The 20,347-nt window shown below is 48.7% G+C and overlaps 1 long non-coding RNA gene across 1 annotated transcript; it reads left to right on the top strand.

Moving 5' to 3' along the window:
* The first annotated feature begins 3,003 nt into the window (after positions 1–3,003).
* On the top strand, positions 3,004–5,528 carry LOC131830684 (uncharacterized). The gene is made up of 2 exons (XR_009353279.1): positions 3,004–5,171; positions 5,333–5,528. It is a non-coding gene; the product is annotated as an uncharacterized LOC131830684 (long non-coding RNA).
* The last annotated feature ends 14,819 nt before the right edge of the window (positions 5,529–20,347 follow it).

Genomic DNA, 20,347 nt, shown 5'->3' with positions numbered 1-20,347 from the left:
TCTGATATCCTAAGGTATCAGATAAAGCTAAGGGAGGCTATTTTGGGGTCTGGAAATTCTCAAAAATGTCCCATATAAATTTAGGGCAATTGCTTCTATACGCCTGGATTTCTGCCTACAAAAGTTTCCCTAAGCACGCTCTACGTTCGGATAGCCAGGGAGAACCTGTGTATGTTCTGCTTCTCTAGGACAACTGTACCTTCAAAGAACCTGATTTCCATGTTCCTGGAAGCGCTCGTGTTGCTGTTACGGCTACACAGGGTTGTCATCAAGGACTTTAAAGTCCCTTGGAAGCTCTGCTTTGCTCAAGCTAGTTTCTGTTCTGTAAAATCTCAGTATTCTGTTTTTGTTTGCTTTTGTATTCCCAGAGAGGATTGATTCTGGTTGTCCTTCCCCATTTTATTTTGCACACTGGGCACAGAGTGACCTTTGAAAACACAAATCAGAACAGTATCCGTTCTTGGTGGAGGCTACCAAGGCGTTTTGTGCCTTTTCTCCTTTAATGCTGATAGTCCCACCTGAGGTGGTGGTTTCCCCCACCCCCACCTCCCCCAGCCCACTTTATTTTCTAAAACTGGGTTTAGAAACTCTAAGTCTGTTTCTTGCCCAAGGCTGCACAGCTAATAGGGTAGGATTAAATTCAGATTATGCCTCTTTGTATCATTAAGATGGTCCTTCTCCCAAAGTGATGGGACGGTCCTGAAGGTGTCCTTGTTTGCTCTGTACACTCACCCACACACTTGTCCCTCTTCTGGAAGGTTCTGTTCTGCAGCCCCACTTCCTGCCTGGTTAACTCCCCATCATCTTTCAGGTCTGAGCACAGACAATAGTGGGTGATGTCTCTCTCTCTCTCTCCTATGGTGCTCTTCTACTTTCCTGTTTTTCCCTCCCTTGCTTCCCTCATCCACCGTCATGTCATGTCAGTGGATGTGGCCTAGTTAGGCTACTAAGAGTGCCACTTAGCACCATTGACATCTTTTGGTGTGGGGGGGGCTGTCCTACACACCGTCAGATGTTAGCATCCCTGGCCACCCTCCCACGAGATGCTGCGGCGCCCCCAGGACTGTATGGCATCCGGGAATGTCTTCAGACACGGCCATATACCCCCTGTTGGGGGGTGGGGGGAGCAAAATCATGCCCCGTGGAGCACCGCTGCCGTAGAGAACACTCCAAGAGGTCAGAACTGTGGACTTTATGTTCCTTGCTCTCTACTAAGGATCGGGTTCAGTGCTGGCACATAGGGGGTACTTGAACATATTTGTTGAAGGAAGGAATACGTGACATTAGCCAACTCGCTCTGTGTGTTTTGAGAACCAAAGGAATGGCGACTTTCCAGAGTGCTTCCAAACTTTGTGTTCTTGAGCTTCCAAGGTGTCCGTCTTTCCTAATGCTTCCAGCCATGCTGGAAGGTAGCTCAGCGGGCTTGTTGCAAAGCCCCCCAAACCCCCCAAAAACTGCGTGGGAATGTGGACGGTCCCTCTGTCATCAGCCAACCTGAGTGAAGATCACTTTTTAAAAATTCAAAATATGGGTCACCTAGCCAGTGTTTACTGCCTCACCACTTTTGGAACAGTACTCTGGGGCTCTTCCCACCCTGACATGGGACTGGCATGGGACTTCCCTTCCCCCAAGCCTATCTTTCTGGGCATTTTAGCTTCCGGTCTCCCAGATGACCAGTCCAAGTCCCCGTCCTTCAACATTCTCTCTCTTAACTGTTTGGTTTCTTCTGACCTCAAGAGTTTCTTTTCAATCTGAGCATCTTCTAATTTCATCCATCTGTGCATTTGTTGTTACTAGGAGACCCCGAGACCACATCTAGGCGCTCAGAACTCTCAGTCTCTGAGCCACATCACCCCTGACTTCTGATGGGACCTGGCCCAACCAGGCCGTCTGTTAGGAGCATGTGTGGCTTCCTGTGGCTGCTGTAACAGATTGGGGGCTTCAAACAGTAGCTCTCACAACTCTGGAGGCTGGAGGTCTGGAATCCAGGTGTCAGTGGGGCATGCTTCCGTCAGAGGTTCTGGGCTCTTAGCTTCCTGTGGCTGCTACCATCCTGCATCTTCCTGGGCTTGTAGCCCTGTCACTCAGCTCTCTGCCTCCGTCTTCACATCACTGCCTCCTGTGTGTCTGGAAACCTCCTGTCTCTTTCTGTAGAAGGATACCTGTGATGTATTTCGGGCCCACGTGGATAATCCCGGATGAGCCACTTCTTGCTAGATTCTTAGCTTAATCACATCTTTTGCCGTAGAAAACAACCCAGGTTCTAGGATTCAGGCATGGACATATATTTGGGGGGGTGGGGGTCCCATTCAGGCCAGTTCAGAGGCATTGCTAACTCCGGGAGACTGCAGAGTCTTAGCATGGAACCCTTGAGAATGAGCAGTTATACTGCTGGTGCTGGTGGTTTTGGACAGAACCGTGTAGAAAGTGGTTTTCCATTTCAGATGATAGAAGGCTCACTTTTTATGCTGATGATGTGAGCGCATGGAGGGTCTGGGATGCCTTTCATCCGAATCTAGGATTTAAAAAGAGGACAGACCAAGGAGCAGTGGAGAAAATCTGATCTTGGAGACGCCACCATCTGACTCCCATAGTGTGCATCCTTCAGCAATTAATCTCTCCAGCTCTCTGGGTCTCTGTTTCTTCAGTGAGAGAGCGGCGACAACACTCATCTCCACAGATGCTTACGAGGCTGAGATGCAGAGTGCCTGGAGTGGTAAGTCAGAGTGCTTAGTGTTACTGTAAAAGTAGAAGGCCAGTCATAGCTATTTCTTTTCTTTATTTCTCTTCAGGATTCTGCTAGTCCAGCCCTTCAAACCCAGGCTAGAGAATGAGACACCTAGATGTGGAAGACATATCTTTGTCACAGAGTTGAGGGACCCCGGGGCGCTGTGACTCACCCACGCTCATCCAACTCACCTGAGACTTGACGACTCCGTGAAAATGGCTTCTGCCTTTTGAGGAGCCACAGCTCTAGCTGGAGTGCTTTATGTGGTATGAAAATATGTTTTTAATTAAAGCCCTTTGGAAAGAAACAAAGGAAGCCCCGAAAAATCTCTTGTGAATGCTAGCTCAAGGCAGGTGCCAGAAGCCAGGGTTGGGAACCACTAAGACACAGGGCCACAGATTTGACTTTCTAAAGGATTCCTGCTGTGGCGGGTTTCTTCATTTCCTGTTTCAGATCTGGTCTGGCAGTCCCAGGCCTGTGGCAATGGCAAAGGCCCGCTTGAATCCTGGCCTGCGTCTGATGGCAGCATTGGCAAATCTTGACTCTGTACTTAGGGAATTTTTTAAGCTGGTGTTTTGTGAGTACAATTGATTGAATTGTGAGTAAGCCCATTGATTCATTGGTTCATTCAACAACTAACCCTTGAGCACCGATTTGCACCAGGTACTGTTCTAGGCTCTGGCACACAAGTTTGGATAAAGTAAGCTTTGTGTCCATTTTCCCTCTGAGCTGAGTCCTGTACCGTCTTATAGGACAGAATCCATAAGGAAAGGGGCCACCAACATTCCCAAGGCCAGGACAAGGTGCTTGTCTGGAAGGTGGCCTCATACAAGGATTAGTACAAGGGGGTGTGCTAGAAACTCCACCTGAGTTTCTCATTTAAATTTGCTTTATGTTCGTTTTACAAATGTAGAGAGTGAGGCCCAGGGAGGTTAAGTGGCTTCCTCAAAGGCATAGATCTGGGGGCACCTGGGTGGCTCAGTGTGTTAAGCCTCTGGCTTCGGCTCAGGTCATGATCTCAGGGTCCAGGGATCGAGCTCCGCATTCGGCTCTCTGCTCAGTAGGGAGCCTGCTTCCCCCTATCCTGCCTTCCTCTCTGCCTGTGATCTCTGTCAAATAAATAAATAAAATCTTAAAAATAAATAAATAAAAGGCACGAATCTGGGAATAGCGAGTCTAGGATTGGAACCCCAGCAGCCTGCCTCAGGGGACTGCCTTGCAGAATACCATGCTTTCCTGCTTCTTGTGAAGATGTAAACCATTTGGGTGGCTGGAGAGAGACAGAGGATAGAGCTCATTTGATTCATGGACCTTGTGAAAGGCTTTTGCTATGAGACCACCCGGTGTTTTCTCTTTGTGCACAAGGGTTTTTTTGTTTTTGTTTTTGTTTTCTCAAATTCTGGTTTCTGTGCATATAACTAACAATAAAGACTTTTGATAATTACATGGATCGAGTTATTTTGGACTCCATGCTAAAATACGTAGAGTCCTAGAATTGGAAGAAAATTAGAAATGTATGTATTATCACATATATACATATGATACATGTTTCTGTGATTGTAGATTGCAAGCCACTGATAAGTTAAGAAATCAGTTTAGTGGGATCAAGGCCAACCTTTTAAAAACATAAAATGAAATTCAATAGGAAAACCAAAGAAAACAGGAGCTATTGCTTTGCCCCTTCTTATATTTTAGCTTCCATGAAGGCTCCTGTATTGGTCAGATTAGGTTAGACTATGCTGTAGTAACAAACCCTAAAATGTCAATAGCCTAACACAGTACAAGTGTACTTGTCAGCCATCTCAGAGACATCTCCCAGCCCCATGGAACAGGGAGAGAAAGGATGATCACCAGGACATTTAATAAACATGTAAGTGATGAATATCCCTTCTGCCCATAGTCTGTTGAGTAGAGCTCAGTTGTGAGGTCAACCGCAGAGGAGGCTGAGAAATGTTGAGAGGTACCCAGGTATGGAGGAGCGCTAATGGTCTAACTCATGTCTTCCTTACTGTCCCTTTTTTTCTTTATCAGAACACCCTGTTGTTGCCCTTGGAACACTTCCTTACATCGGTCACACACACATATGTGAAGTTATTTGCCCATCTGTTTTTCTGCCTGTTGTCATTCTTCCTTTCTCTCTGGACTGGGGATTGTCAAATTATCACCTGCAGGCCAAACCAGGCCTGTGACCTGTTTTTGTAGAGCTGCGAGGAACAGTTTTACATGTTTTCATGAGTTGCAAAAGAAGGGGGAGAAGGACAAAAAAGAGAGGAAGAATTACTCACCAAAGAGATAGTCTGTGAACCATAGGCCCTAAAGTATTTACTGTTTGCCTTTTCATAGAGAAATTCTGCAAACTCCTGCTCTAGATGGTGAGCGTCTGGAGGGTAGACATGGAGTCTCTTTGCTTCCCACGCTATCCACAGAGTGAGTCTGATACCTGGTAAGTGCTCGATAAGTATTCCTAATGACTAAATGAAACTTTTTGTCAGGATGTCTTATGATGAGCAAAAGTTTTCCATTTTAATCAAGCCTACTTTATCAATCTTTTATTTTATGGTTCATGCATTTAAATACCACTTAAGAAATATTTTATCATTCCAGGGGCCCCTGGATGGCTCAGTCAGTGAAGCATCTGCCTTCGGCTCAGATCGCGCGTGATCTTGGGGTCCTGGGATCAAGCCCTGTGTCAGGCATCCTGCTCAGCGGGAAGCCTGCTTCTCCCTCTGCTCCTCCCCCTACCCTCCTGCTCATGTACACATACTCTTTCTCTCAAATAAATAAAATCTTCATAAAAAATTATCTTATCACTCCAAATTTATGAACACACTCTTCTCTTTTCTTTTAGAGGCTTTATTGTTTTACCTTTCCCATTGAAGTCATCCTCCTGCAATTGATTTTGATATAGGGTATGAGGCTGGAGTCAAAGTTCATTGTTTTCTATATGTACATCTGGTTGACCTAGTGTAATCCAAATGACAGTATGATGGTGGATCTGTTTCTTGACACCAATCATTTTCTACCTTGGTGCCAATACCACGATGTTTTAATTACTGTGTCTTTGTAATAAGTCTTGCTATGTAGCATTTAAGTCCTTCAGTTTTGATCTCCATCAAGATTATTTTGACTTCCTGGCCCTTTGCATTGCCATATAAATTTTATTATTGGCTTGTGAATTTCCATATACACATACACCAATACACAAACTAATAGACTTTTTATTATAATTGTGATGAATCTGTTGTAATAATTTGGAGAGAACTGACATCTTACCAATATGGGGTCTTCTAATCCATGAACATAGTCTATCCTTTCATTTATTTGTGTATTTCTTAATTTCACTCAACAATATTACATTAGTTTGCTAGGTCTACCGTAACAAAATACCATAGATGGGATGGCTTAAACAGTAGAAGTTCATTTTCTCACAGTTATGGAGGCTAGAGGTCTAAGATTATGTTGTTGGCAGGTTTGGTTTCTTCCAAAACTTCTCTCCTTGGCTTGCCAATGCCTGCCTTCTCCTTATGTCCTCACATGGACTTTCCTATGTGTGTATTTGTGTCCAATTCTTTTCTGATGAAGATACCATGCTTATAGGATTAAGGCCCACCCATATGACCTCCTTTTTCTTTAATTACTTATTTAGGGGTGGAGGGGATGCAATTCATCCCATAGCAAATGTTTCATAGTTCTATGCATAGAGGTTTTACACATCTTTCATTAAATTTTCTCCTAGATATTTGATGTTTTTGAAATTACTATAAGTATTTTTCAATTTCTGTGTTCTAATTGATTGTTGCTAGTATGTAGAATTATATTTGACTTTTGTATATTGATCTTTTTATTCAACAGCCTTGCAAAATTCACATATAAATTCTAGCAGATTAGCTATAGCTTCTTTTGGATTTTTCTATTCACCCAATTATATTATCTACAAATACTGTCAACTTTATTTTTTCCTTTCCAATCTGTATACTCTCTCCCTTGCTTTTTTTTCTTTATTGTGCTGGCAAGAGCTTCCAATAGAATGTTGAACAAGAGTGGTGCTATCAGGATTCTTTGTCTTTCTTCTGAACTTAAGGAAACACATTCCCTATTTCACCATTAAGTATAGTGTCAAGCTGTAAGTTTTTGTAGATCTATGTTATCAGATTAAGAAAATCATTTTCTAGTCTTTTGTTGTTGAGAGTGTTTCTCACGAATTCAAGAGTGAAAAGACAAGCCATAATCGAGATAATATTTGCAACACATTTACCTGACAAAGGACTAATATTCAGAAGTATTAAAAATTTCTAACAAATCACAAGAAAAGAAAACCTAATCACTTGAAAATGAATAAAAACAAAGCCAAAAAACCGGGAGTAAGTAATCGACAAAAAAGATACCCAAATAGCATACGTTTAACTTTGGTAGATGACCATAGCAGCTCCATTCATAATGGTCGAAACCAGGATACAATGTAATTCTTAGCAGTAGAATGGTTAGATTGTGACTTTCATCCCATGGAAGGGTAGTTTTCATGCATTGCCCTCAAGATTACTCTGGATTTTTCTCATAGATGATTTATTCTCCCTTGCACTGAAATGCTGCAAATGATACTGAATGGGCGAGGGGGACAGAAGACCTCTTGGTTGTGTGTCTTGTGTGGAACAGGTAATAAAAGACTGTAGCTATGGTTACCGTGTGGTCTCTAGCATCAAGCCTGAGGTGTGGGTGTGGAGTCACCATGGCTAAAAGTCATGAAACAAGTCTTTTGAAAAAAAAAAAAATGTTAATGCCCCCTATTCATTTGATTTATGGAACTATGAAGAGCTGAGGTTAAGCCGTGCTAACTTCCTCTGGACTCTAAAGGTAATGGTGGTTGCTACTTAAGACAAGCTCGGCACCACTTACCTCCTCACTGAGATTCTGGCCAGCCTTATGAGATCAAGTATGAAGGAAATTCACAGTGAGGAGGTGGATAGACTAGGGCTTCTGGAATGATGCCTAAGGATGAATTATAATAAGACAGATTAAATTCCTCTTAATAACTTTTCAGAGAATGCCCTTCTAGAAACGGCTCTATATTTACTTTTCAAGGTGCAAGAATTGATGGGGGTCAGGGGACTGGCATGTAAATGGAAAATCACGGTCATGTTAGTGGAATTAGAGCCTACCTTTGGTGTCAGGGTGTTTAGCTGTTTAGCTCCCATCCTCCCTAGGGCATCACATTTCCCAAGAGGTAGCTGTGTAGGCATGTAAGTTCTATCCTTCTGGATAGGAATTCCAGGAGGGCTTTGGAGGCAAGAATAGCTGCTCTAAAGAGATTCAGACTGCTTTGTCTCTACGAGCTGGAAGAAGGGCCGGACCCAGGAAAGTGAAGCCCAGAGAAGGGGCCCCAAGAGGATCTCTATACCTGAAGCCACACAGCTGGGTGCTGGCCAGGTCTAGGCTAGATGCCATGATTCCTCCCAATCTAGACCAGGATCTTTCTAGGAATTCCCTGTTGACTTGAATTCTCTACTGGCTGACTTCAATGTGGGGCAGTGTCACCCTGCTGCCTGCCCCAAGATTTATTCCCAGTTTCGGGCCAGTGTCCAGGTTTGTGACCCCACTGTGATGGAGGACCAGAGTACGGGGCGGCCAGCTGTATGTGGGCACCCCCAATGTGCCAGGCACAATACAGGCCCCCCGGGCACCTAGCACAGCATGCACTGTTTTGAATGTTCTGCACTTAAGTACTCTGATGGAAGTTTCCCTATTTCCATCATCATGGGAAGGAACAAGGTAAGGTGTTCAGCGTGGGTCAGCTGAAAAGTGGCTCAAATTCGGCCCCTTCTCTTCATTTAACCTGTGAATGAGAATCTTCAGGAGAAACTGACCCCGACATTTCCGTGAGGTTTGGGAAAACTGTTAGGACTCAGCTGAACTGGAATGTCCACCCACTTGGGAGAAACAGGGCTGTCCCATCAGGACCTCTGTGTCCTGTGGCTGCCAGACCCTGGGGCTAGGGAGGTGTGTTTCAGGAGGGCAACTAAGGGATCCTGCCAGCAGGGCTGGAGGGCCTGGATGCTTCTCATCCCCTGGTTCCAGAAGCCGTGACCTCACCTGATACCACAGCTGTGGCGAGCATTGGTGTGAGATCATAACCCCAACCGGGCCTGGGTGCAACCCCCAGATGTTGGATCCTGAAGGCCAGGTGGGCAGAGGAGAGATGTCTATAACTGCCAGAGCCCGGCACCGAGAGGCTCCTGAATGCAGCTTGCTGAGGTGATGTTGGTTAGTCTCTTCTCTCTCTCTCTCTCTTTCTCTCTCTCGCCTCAGGGCCCACGTTGGGCCTCTGAGGAGAACGGTTCGGCCTTGGGAGCAGGTAGCATGACCTCTACAGACCTCCTCTGTTCTCAGAAACCGGCTGGGCCCACCCTGCCGCATCGTCCCCCCTGCCCTGCCCTCCCCTCCGCCCCCCTCCACCTTATATAATGGCACATTATACAACATCGCAAAGCAGGTGGTATTTTTAAAGACAGCAAGTGAGCATTTTTTTTGGCCTAAATTTGGGAATGAAACAGATGGATTTTTAAGACTCTGGGCTTTTCCTATGAATAGTAACCGTTGTTCTCTGCTTTCGAACACCAGTTTCAAGACCACCTCCAGCAACCAATCAGCACTCTATTTAATTATAACAAAATTCTTAGCTCTGTCTGCTGCTGCTCGGACAAGTGGGGGGCACTGGATCAATTTCTGGAGCCAGGCAGACTTGCCAACAACAATTTTCCTTCTCCCAGAGGGCCTCCGAGGCCTGGAGCAGGTTCCAAGTCCTTCCTCCCGGGCCTGCTCAGCGTGCGCTCCCTGACAGCAGGTTTGAAAAGGGTTATAGAGAGGCAGATAAATGCCGGCTTGTTGCAGCCTTCCCTGACAGCGTCGACCCCCGCGCCAGTGAGCTCATGCCCGCCTCGTTCCGCTCGGTGCCAGATTTTTTCCATTAACAGGTAATTGAGTAGAAACTAAAATAAGCGAAGTTTGTTTCATCCCTTGGATTTTCTTGCTGGGGTTTGAAAGAAAAACACTTTAGCTTCGTTAGTGGAGGAGTGTCCTTGAAAACATATTTATGTTTTCCAAGTGATTTGTCACTTGGTAGGTGTAATTAGCTCGTTCCCCGGGCCTCTGCCTCCTTGTTTTTACTCTGGAAGGGCCACGGGATTCGGAGACTAGGAACTGGTTTCCTGGGCCCCCCGTCGGCGGACACGCTGTTGTCAGAGCAGATGCGTAAGTATGGTCTGGTTCCTAGTAGACAGCTGATCTTTCTCTCTCGGGCACACACACGTGCACACGTGATCTGAAAAACCACCCCTAGAAGCCCTAGGTTCACACGGCCTCCGCGTGCAACCCCCAAAGCCCCGCTCTCGGGCTCACTGGCCCCCCCCCACCCTGGGCTGCCCGCTCACCTTCACCTGAGCCCCAGGTACATGGCGCCCCTGGCTGGGGGGAAGGTGTGGGGTGGTGGTGGGCAGGGAGCCAAGTTGTTGGTTGGTTTGTTTGCTTGCTTTTCTTTGCCGCTTGCTTCTGCGTGCCCCGCCCAGCTTCTACTTTCACAACTTCCTGGCTCCTGTCTCAAGCTGGTCGGTTTGCAGTTTCTGGAAGATTCCCTAGCCTGAAGTTCTCCATTAAGGCCGATGCTTTCCCAGGGTGTTAGTTTGGGGGCTGCGGGCGGGAGATGAGAAGGCCCAGGGGCTCCGCCCTTCCCGAAGATTCATTTCACGTGGACCGTCAAGGCCCAGTTCCGGTCGTGGTCCCCACTGAGACTCTGGCAAGCTCCAACGGCCGCCGTCACCCCAAAGCCAAGGTTGATGAGCTTGACTATGGACAAGCCCCTGCACGTGTTGTCAGTTGTTTCAGGGGCCCCCGGGATGCACATGAGAGGAATCACTCCGGTGGGTGCACAGGGCCAGTGAATTGAAATAATTAAGACAAAACTTTTCCAGAATCCTTCACCCCAGTAGAGAAGTTGCTCCGAAGGAAAGAAGTCTCCAGAAACATGTTATTTGGGGATGAACAAACATAGCTCCGTGCCTGTGTTCATGCGGCATTCAAGCCCCCGTGACAATAAGCATGGCTCACCGGGTTACATCTGTGTCTGTGCCCAGGCAGGGCGCCCTTCTCAGCTGGGCCATGTGGGTTCGGTCCCTGCCACCCGCAGGGGAGCGAACATTCCAGGGGAGGGTGTGGAGACAGACAACCAGCCAGGAAACAAAAGAGCCATTTGAGATTCCGTAAGTGCTGGGGGAACCAAACCCAGGCCCAGGCCCCTGTAACTCTGGCGGTTCCCGGAAGGCCTCTCCAGGGTGGGCTCTTTCACCCTCACTGGGGGAGGGAAGCAGGAATTCTGTGTCTGTCTCAAATGTAGTGCTAGAAACCGGCGCCCCCAAAGAGCCTCCCATCACCCCGCAGTGCAGGAGGCCTCCCAAGAGCCTCCCATCACCACGCAGTGCAGGAGGCCTCCCAAAGCTCTGGCCTTGACTCCATTTCGCAGCCCGGCACACCGAGGCCGGGAGGGAGCCGAGCGTGGGGGCCCGGAGCGCGGGGTGGTGGGGGAGGAAGCGGAACCCGAGCCAGGCCTCTCCTAGTCCCAAGCCTGTGCTCTTCCTTTTTATAAAAATAGCTCCACTGAAACATCCTTTAAGTACCCGGGGAACTCACTTGTTTTAAGTGTACAATTCAGTGACTTTGAGGAAATTTACAGAGTTGTGCAACCATGACCACAATTCAATTTTAGAACATTTTCATCACCCCACAAAGGTCCCTCTTTTCCCTGTGCAGTCACTCCCTGTTCCCACGCCCAGCCCCAGGCAACCAGGCGTCGATGTTCTCTCTCTCTCTCTCTTCACCTTTCTTCACGTGTCACAGCCGTGGAAGCCTACATCGGCTGGTCTTTTGTGTCTGACGTCTCCCACTGGGCACAGGGGACTCCTTGTTCGTCCAGTGTCATCTACACATTCCCCAAGGGGAAGAATTTAAGGTCGTGACAATTCTCTCTAAAGACGTTATCCGATACTAAGGGAGATGATTTTGTTGGGGAGAGTTGAACCTCGGAGGGCCACAAACCATGGCTAAGACCTAAGGACTTTTTTTTTGCCCCCCCCCCCCAAGAACCCGTTTTCTCGCCCTGGGATTAGGCCATCCCGGTGGAGAATGTGAGGCTTAGCGTACTGTTCGCGAGGCCCGTCCCTGGCGCAGTGTGTATCAAAAGTTCTGTCCTCTTGAGGGTTGTGTGACGTTCCTTCCCATGCACACTCCACGGCATTTTCCCTCCATCCACCAGTTAATGGGCTTTGGGGTTGTTTCCCCTTTCCGGCTTTCTGAGTATTCACCCTCGAATGCCACCCTGCTCCCCACTGGAGGAAGAGCCCGTGCGTCCCAGCACTGCTTCAGGAGGGTGAAATCATGCCCTGTGCCTCAGTTCCCCTGTCTGCAGACTGTGGGTTGTGACCCCCAGGCCACGGGGCTGTTGTGTAAGGATCTGCCATAATACGACCCCGGGGCCCTGGGGGCCCCAACGGCTGGGTGGGTGCCTGTCTGTGGCCCTCCCCACCCCACCTTCCTCCCACGGAACAAGGTCTCCCCTTTGAAATCCAGGGCCTTCCTCCAGCTCCCGCTTCAATCTGTGTCTTCCCGGATTATGTAATGTCTGACATGATTATTTTCTTCTTTTTCTCTGGTGTTATTCAGGTCAAACCCAGCATTGTTCCTTAACAGGAATCTCAAGTATTTCTCTCTTCTTGGCCCTTGTCTTCTGGTCTCAGTGGCTGACACATTTCCAGGGACCAACTGATATCCTCTGCAGCCTAGAAACTAGGCCTCCTGGGGACTGGGGCGGGGCGGGGAGATTGCATGTCTCTCTTGCAGCAAAATGAGCACTGGACTGTGAGTCTAGAGACCAGGCTTTGTACCCAGCTGGGCTGAGTCGCCAGGGCCAAACCCCAGAGGCATTTGAATTAACTTCTCCTTGTTGCAAAAGGCATCCTCCTGACTTAAACAGGCTGGCCTCACGCAGTCACAAGGAGGGAACGAGAAATTGACCTTGGAGGTGTCGTGTAGATGGTGTGGCCCTTTGGAAAAGATAGATCTGCTGTATCCCCACTGCTGTGTGGCAGCTTGCCTGGTGATGCTCTCCTGTTTAGGGGGTGCCTGGGGGGTACGTGTGACCTCAGAGCGCTGGATGGCTCCTGGTGCCCAGGGTCTCTGACTCATGCCTCTTCCTTTTAAGATCTGAAAGAATCTGGGACGCCTGGATGGTGCAGTTGGTTAAGTGTCCGACTCCTGATTTTGGCTCGGTCGTGATCTCAGGGTCCTGAGATTGTGCCCGGTGTTGGGCTACTAGCTCAGCACGGAGTCTGCTTGGGATTCCCTTTCCTTTCGCCCCTCCCATTCGTGCTCACTCTGGCTCTCTCTCAAATAAATAAATCAATCTTTAAAAAAAGAAAAGATCTGAAAGAGTTCGATGCGGGCGGGGAGCTGGTGCAGTGTATCAGGGGAAGAGGGACACTCTGGAACAGGACTGAGGGAGCATCACCGGAGAGAGTGTATGCCCTTGGCACTGAGGGCTAAGGGAATGCCCAGTGAAGGCAGATGGGTAATAGCCATGCTGCCTGCACGCTTCAACTTTCACCCATTTCTGATCTTCTCAGTCTCGGCCCTCACCTCACTTCCCTGCCATTTCCCTGTCCGCACTGACCAGACCTGGGTATAGGGGCAGGTGGGTTGGACTGTTGGGTCAGAAAGGCCCTTTCCTGGGAGCCACCAAGCATCGTGATTAGGAAGAACTCTGATGCCAGTCAGCCTGGGTCTGGGCCCTCACTGCCGGCTTCCTGGCAGGGCAGGGTGGCCAAGGGGAGGAACGTTGGTTTTCTTGGCTACAAAATGGGACTAAACCACTATCTACTTCTGGGAAGTTCATATGAGTTTCAAGTGTTTTGGGCCAGTGTTTGGCACTTGGGGGTCTAGTCTATGAATGTTAGCTATGATTATTATTGTCTAGGGCAGGAGAGAGAATGACCTGGCCACGTGTGGCCTTCTAGGAGGGAGAAGCATTTGCCTGCCTGATGTATTTTTGGAAGGCCATCAGACTCAAATTTGCAGCACACTCCCAACCCCTGAAGCCCCCATGAGAATCTTTTATTATGGCCCCAAATGCAAAAGCTGTCAGCCTCTCAGACACCCCATAGGAGGGCTCACAGCTTCAGGGAGATAGACTGTGTGATTCCCAAAGAGAGATGATGTCCGAGAGCCGGGAACTTGTCCTTCCTGGTCCCCATTCCTGAGCAAGCAGGAAAGTCAAATTTTTGGTCTTGAATTATCCTCATCACAGGCAGAAAGTAGATCAGATTGTTTATATTAGAGATGGAAGAGTTCACAATGTCTTAGAGTTGGAAATGACTTTTTCCCTAACACAATATTTTCCTTTAGAAAGAAATAGGGGAAAAAGATGAATGAATGTGTACATGAACATGGGATCAGGAAACTCAGAAGCTCTCGTACCTTTATACTGTTTATCTTCAAAGCAAGTTGTCATCCCAACTCCTCTAGCCTTGAGAGGGAAAGTGGCTTGGTCCAGTGACCAAGGGGTTAGGCCAGACCATGCCCCAGCGAGTGCACTTTGTGGAGGAAAGCCCTGACTGACAGTAGTTTCCCATTGCTATGGTGTAAATGTTCTAGTAAAGCCAGTTTTTATTTATCGATGTGGTCCCATTGTATATAGAGTTGGGGAGAGACGCTCTAAGCATGCCATTAGTACAGCATTTCAACCACACAGATGTAATAGACATATATGACCTCCAAAGTGTAGATAATAGTAAAATAAGTGATGAGTTTTGGATGTTTATCGCCTTTGCTGTTAATATAATTTATTTGGCTGTGAGTTTACATAGTTGTTTTTTTTTTTTAAAGATTTTATTTATTTGGGGCGCCTGGGTGGCTCAGTGGGTTAAAGCCTCTACTTTCGGCTCAGGTCATGATTCCAGGGTCCTGGGATCGAGCCCCGCATCGGGCTTTCTGCTCAGCGGGGAGCCTGCTTCCCTTCCTCTCTCTGCCTGCCTCTCTGTCTACTTGTAATCTCTGTCTGTCAAATAAATAAATAAAATCTTTTTTTTTTTTTTTTAAGAGAGATCACAAGCAGGCAGAGAGGCAGGCAGAGAGAGAGAGGGGGAAGCAGGCTCCCCGCTGAGCACAGAGCCCAATGCGGGGCTCGATCCTAGGACCCTGAGATCATGACCTGAGCCCAAGGCAGAGGCTTTAACCCACTGAGCCACCCAGGCGCCCCTACATAGTTTTTAAAAACTGGTTCGAGGCACACAGAAGGATGACCATGTGAGAAGCACAGGCCGAGAAGCCTCAAGGGTAATTAAACTGCCAGTGTCTTGTCTTGACCTTGGATTTCCACCCTCTAGAACTGTAAGAAAATAAATTCATATTGTTCAAATGGAAAAACAAACAAACAAAAAAATACTGACTTGCAAAATTACTGGAACTTTAACAGTCAGCTCTCGCAGGCCTGTAGGAGCTGGAGTCAGTGTACTACTACCTTCAAACCATGGGCCAGTAGGAGTTCGTGGAAATTCCTCAAACCAGCTCGAAGACTTCCCCTTGCTCATCTCTGAACTGTCCCAGTTGGAGAACCTCCATGCTGCATGTCGGGCCAAGATGGCTGCTCTTACTGCCTGCCCTTTGAGTCCCAAGCCTGCATGGGATGTAGACAGCCTACAAATACATCTTTGCTGGGCATCATCTCCTCTAAGGAAGTTGGACTTGTCCCGCCTGAGTCTGGACCGCTTCAGAAAGAAGACTCAAAGATACTCGGTTTTTAGCCTGTTCACTGCTTGCAAGATTCTAACAACTCTCACAAAGGGAGGTCCATGTGAAAGGAGAAGTAGTTAGAGGTCCAAAGAACTCAGAGTGGGGAATTCCACTTCCCTTCAGGGATGCTGAAGAGACGTTCCAGAGGCCAAATCTATTCTCTTGACTTCCTGTCAGGGGAGCTGGGCATTGTGGGTAACCTCCTCCCAGAATAAGAAGCGAGGTCAGGGCCGAGGCCCCATGCAGGCTCGCCGCCTTCTTGCTCCTGGGCTCCGCGCTAGGCCTGGCCGTAGAGACAGCCGGCAGGGAGCCGTTCCTTTCAGCTGCCTCTCTCCCGCCTCACCCAGGACTCCCTTGGGCTTCTTGCTGGCTCCAGGGGAGCCCGTGGAGCATTATCCTGGAAGAAAGCCATTAGGGCTGAATGAGCAGCGTCTGCTTTCTGAAGGAGCCACTCTGCTGCCCCAACGACTGCCTGGCTCCTGGCCCTGGGCCATTGTGGAAGGACAAAGCTGACACACACAACAATCCCACGACAACCTCCTCTCAGCCCTTTCTTCTTTATTATTGTTATTATTACCTTTCAAACACTCCAGCTCCTTGGGCTCGTTATCTCTGGCGAGGCCTTTGGCCAAAGTGTACGGGGGCCGCGTCTCCCTTCTTCGCACCCCCTCGCCCTCCTAGGCCCGGCTTCACTGCCGTCTCTTTGACAAAATACATAAAACCGATACTGATCGGTTAACATACATGACATCTTTAAACTTTAATCCATTTTCCCTCTCTCAACGCGGCGGGCCGGCCTCTGTAGAGGTGCCTATCCATTGTTCCCTGTCAAAGCCTTCTTGAGTGGGTTTCCCACTGAGTCACTTTTGTGTGAGTCAAATCAAGATTATAGGTAGCGGAGAAGAAAAAGCGGAGAAGAGAAGGTTAGCCCCTCATTTTAGACTTTAAGAAAAATCTGCCAGCGGGGGCCAGTCGGAGTGGGAATGCACATGAAAGACCCAAGTCCAAGCTGGGTCGCCCGTGTCACAAGAGGAGTTTTTCAGGGAGAAGCACACAAAACACGCATTGTCGTGGTCGCACACAGAGACATAAATTTAGGAACATGTTCGCCCTTCGCCGGAACATAGTTAGCTCTGATAATGAGGAACAATGAGCCGGAATGAAACCGCCCGGACGGAGTAGAGCGAGCGGTGACACTTGTTCATTCTCCCACAAAAGTGGCTTCTCTCTCCTCTCCTCTCCCTCCCGGAGCCAGATGACCCTCGGCCGCTCACCGCTGTCCTCCCGCACCCTCGCCCGCTGGAGCGGGAGAAAGGTCAGGTGTCCGACAGGAGTTCAGCTGACCTCCGTGGCTTGGCTGGCCCTTCCGGAGTGGACAAAAATCCATTTTGGCGTCTGAAGTCCCTTTGGGGAAAGCCGCCCAGAGGGTGCTCCGCTTCTGTAAGGGACGAGGTGTGCAGCTCCCAACGCTTACTCTCCGGATGGCAGTGACAAGTTCAGAGGGAGGTGCCGGGCGGGGTTCAGTCCCGGCTGGACTCCTCTCGGCTGTGGGGTCCTGGTCGATGACTTCCTTTCTGAGTGCCTCAATTTCCCCTTCTATTTCGAGATGCTATCGTGTCAGGGCCTGACAGCAGGATGACGCGTCTAAATGGTGCAGTACACTGTGAGCGCTCAATGAGCCTTGACCGGAGTAGCCCTGGCAGAATGGACCAACGCCCTGAGATGACATAAAGCAGTCGAATAAGATCAGGAGGCTCTAAAGCTGTGGGTTTTGTGATTCTCATTTCATCTAGAGGCGGGAGAAATGATCCTCATCTCACAGAGAAGGAAACTGCAGTCTAGAAGGAGTGAATGACTTGTCCAAGGTGACACAGCAAGTAGTGACAGATAAAGGAAGGTGACCAGGTGCCCCAACTCTGGGGGCATGTTTCTGTACACGGCTCACGTGCGAACAGAGTTAGCGGCTAGGATAGTAAGGCCTGGCAGGATTTTCAGATGACAAAAACACTTTACGTCAGGAGAGGTTGAAAGACAAAGGATTTGGAGATTATCCTTTAATTAATTAAAAAAATAAAAAACAAAAACAAAGCCAAGTGCCGAGAGGCTATCATTCTCTAAATATTCTGAGGCACCTGGGGCTCTTGGTGAAGAAGGTTTGGACCAGGTGGTCTCCGGCATAGTGGCTAAAAGCTGGGTTTGAATCTTGACTCTGCCACTGGTTGTCTTTGGAAAAGCTGCTTGATCTCTTTCAATCTCTGCTTGGTTGTATTTTTTCATTAAAGCAAAATTAAGGTTTAATTTACATGGGATAATCTTCACCTCTCCTAGCGTACCGTGCTGCAGTTTTCACCAACCTCTGCAATGGTAGAACTACCACCACGATCGAGAAACCATGGAAAGAACATTTCCAAAACCCTCCAAAAATTCACCCATGCCCCTTTGTACTCAATCTCTCTACCCCTCAGCCCCCACCCCTGCAGCTGCCAATCAGTTTTCTGGCCTCGTGGTTTCTCCTTTATGAGAATGTCATGTAAATGGAGTACACACCATGTGACCATTCAGTTTCAGTTTTCTTTCACTTGGCAAAATGCCCTGGAGACTCATCCATGTTTTTCCTGGAAGAATAGTATGTTCCTTTTTATTGCTGAGTAATATTCTGTGGTCTTGAAGAACTAGTGTGTTTATCCATTCTTCAGCTTAAGGGCATTTGAGTTGTTTCCAGTTTGGGGTCATCATGAATGAAACTGCTGTCAACATTTACCTACAGGTGTCATTTCCCTTGGGCAAACTCCTAGGTGCAGGCCCACTGGGCCATAGGGCTTGTGCACATGTAACTTCATAGGAAACCACCAAGTTGCTTCCCAAAAGGGCTGTGCCACCTCGCACTCCCCCCCAGCAATGGACCCAAGTCCCAGTTGCTACATGTGCTTGCCAGCGCTTAATATTAATCTGTGTTTGACGTGTTAGCGATTCTGGTCGGTGTGTGAACCTTGGTTTCTTGTCTGCAAAATGGAGACCGTCGCTGTGTCTCCCTGGTAGCCTTATGCATGTGAATCATTCTGGTCTATGCAAAGCCCTTAGCACAGCCCAGGGCCTGGCAGGTAAGGGGGTTGCTGAATGCAAGCTGCATATTAATTACTCTGTCCAGGCCCAACATTCATACATGGGAGCGACACCTTATGGGATGCTCCTCGAGGCCCCTTCTCTGCCTGAGAACATCCGTCGCTACTGCTCCAGATGGCTGCAGGGCTCTTTGAAGAGACCACTTTGTGTCTCTTTTTAAAACCAGGCTCTGTTTTGTCTCCCTAGGTCTCTGCAAAGGGACCGAGCAACAGAGGCCGGCAGCAGGCCAGGCTGGTCCCCAGGCGCTCCAAGACCAGGCTTCGGTGAGCAAGCTGTCTGGGCAACAGTCCTGCCCCCGCCGGAGGCCTTGGGGATTCTCTTGGCCTGCTCCCACCCCTGCTGCCGGCCATTCCTTGCCTGCTTGCCCTGCCCGCCCAGAGCTCCCGTTCCAAGGCCCAGGGTGCTACATGCATGGCTCTCTATGAAATATGAATTAACCAACAAAATAAAAATAAAGAGCAAAATGGGTCCTTGAATCTGTCTCTGGGGGATTTGGCCTTGGAGGTATCGTGGAGGGAAATAGACCATACAAACAGTCCTTTCAAAGTGTGGCTGAGCCCTTGGCCTAATCCGTGGTCATCGCAGAGGCTAGAGGTGGAGGCATGTGGTCCTCTGCCAGACAGCAGCCTCACAAAATCATTTTCATGGGCCGGGTAGCCCTCATATTCAGCAGCAGCCCGAGTTCCCCGGGCTTTGGGCAATCTGGCCTCAGGCTTAGAGATGTGACACAACAGGCTTAAGTAATCCAGACAGCGAACCGAAAGAAATATGGGGCAGACCCAGAGACATCAGGAGTTCAGCCCAGGCATTGGGCAATGTGCCTAAATAATGCAAACGGCTTATAACTAATGGGTGACAGCCCTAGAGATGGCGGCCTATAAAGAAACCAGGGCACCCAGCTCAGAGAATTTGAGTGTCAGGAACAAGGAATTCAGGGGAAAGGTTCAAAGTGGGGTCACGTGGCATTGCTTAGGTGGCACTTTTGTGTGAATGAGAAAAAGCCCCTCTGGGCAAACATAGAGGTAGTCCTATGGGTGCCCTACTCTGGAAAGCAGAGCACCCCTGTGGCAGGACATGTGGACAACCTACATGGCGGCCTTGGGTCCAAGGCCTCTATGTTCCCCTAACACTCCTCTGGCTTCTTTCCAAGTGACTTTTCTTGCATGGCCTCCTGGTGGGCCCTACATGTGAGCTAAGCTCTGAGCAGGCCCTCCTGGATCACTGGGATTATCTTAGAGACCATGGCCACACTGTCTCTGGGGAAGAAAGAAAGGCCGACCAAGAAGATAGCTTGAGCTCTGAGCCAAAGTGAAGCCTAGTCTTGGAGAACCCTAGATGTGGGGAGGGCGAGGCAGCGCCTGAAGTCACACTGGCAAGAGGAGGGCTGTCAGCAAGAGATTGCTGCCTCCAACCTCCTCATCCATTCAAGATGGAACTGGGAAACCAGAAGGCCGAGGACCCTTACCTGGTAAGGGTCATGGAATCATCTAGTACCAGCTGCTCGAGGAGACAGGGAGGAGCTGCACTGGGGCAATGGTCAGTGGTGGGGATGTGGCACCATGGAAAACAGCTGATCTGAGGGGCAGGGGGTTAGCTTCATAGGGTTCAGGAGTACCTGGAAGTGGATCTAGGAAGGTGCAGAGGGGTAGCCGCCAAGCAGAATTACAA

Source organism: Mustela lutreola, chromosome 4, assembly GCF_030435805.1.
Source record: "Mustela lutreola isolate mMusLut2 chromosome 4, mMusLut2.pri, whole genome shotgun sequence".
Classification (NCBI taxonomy): Eukaryota; Metazoa; Chordata; class Mammalia; order Carnivora; family Mustelidae; genus Mustela; species Mustela lutreola.
This window is presented reverse-complemented; position numbering and strand designations above follow the sequence as displayed.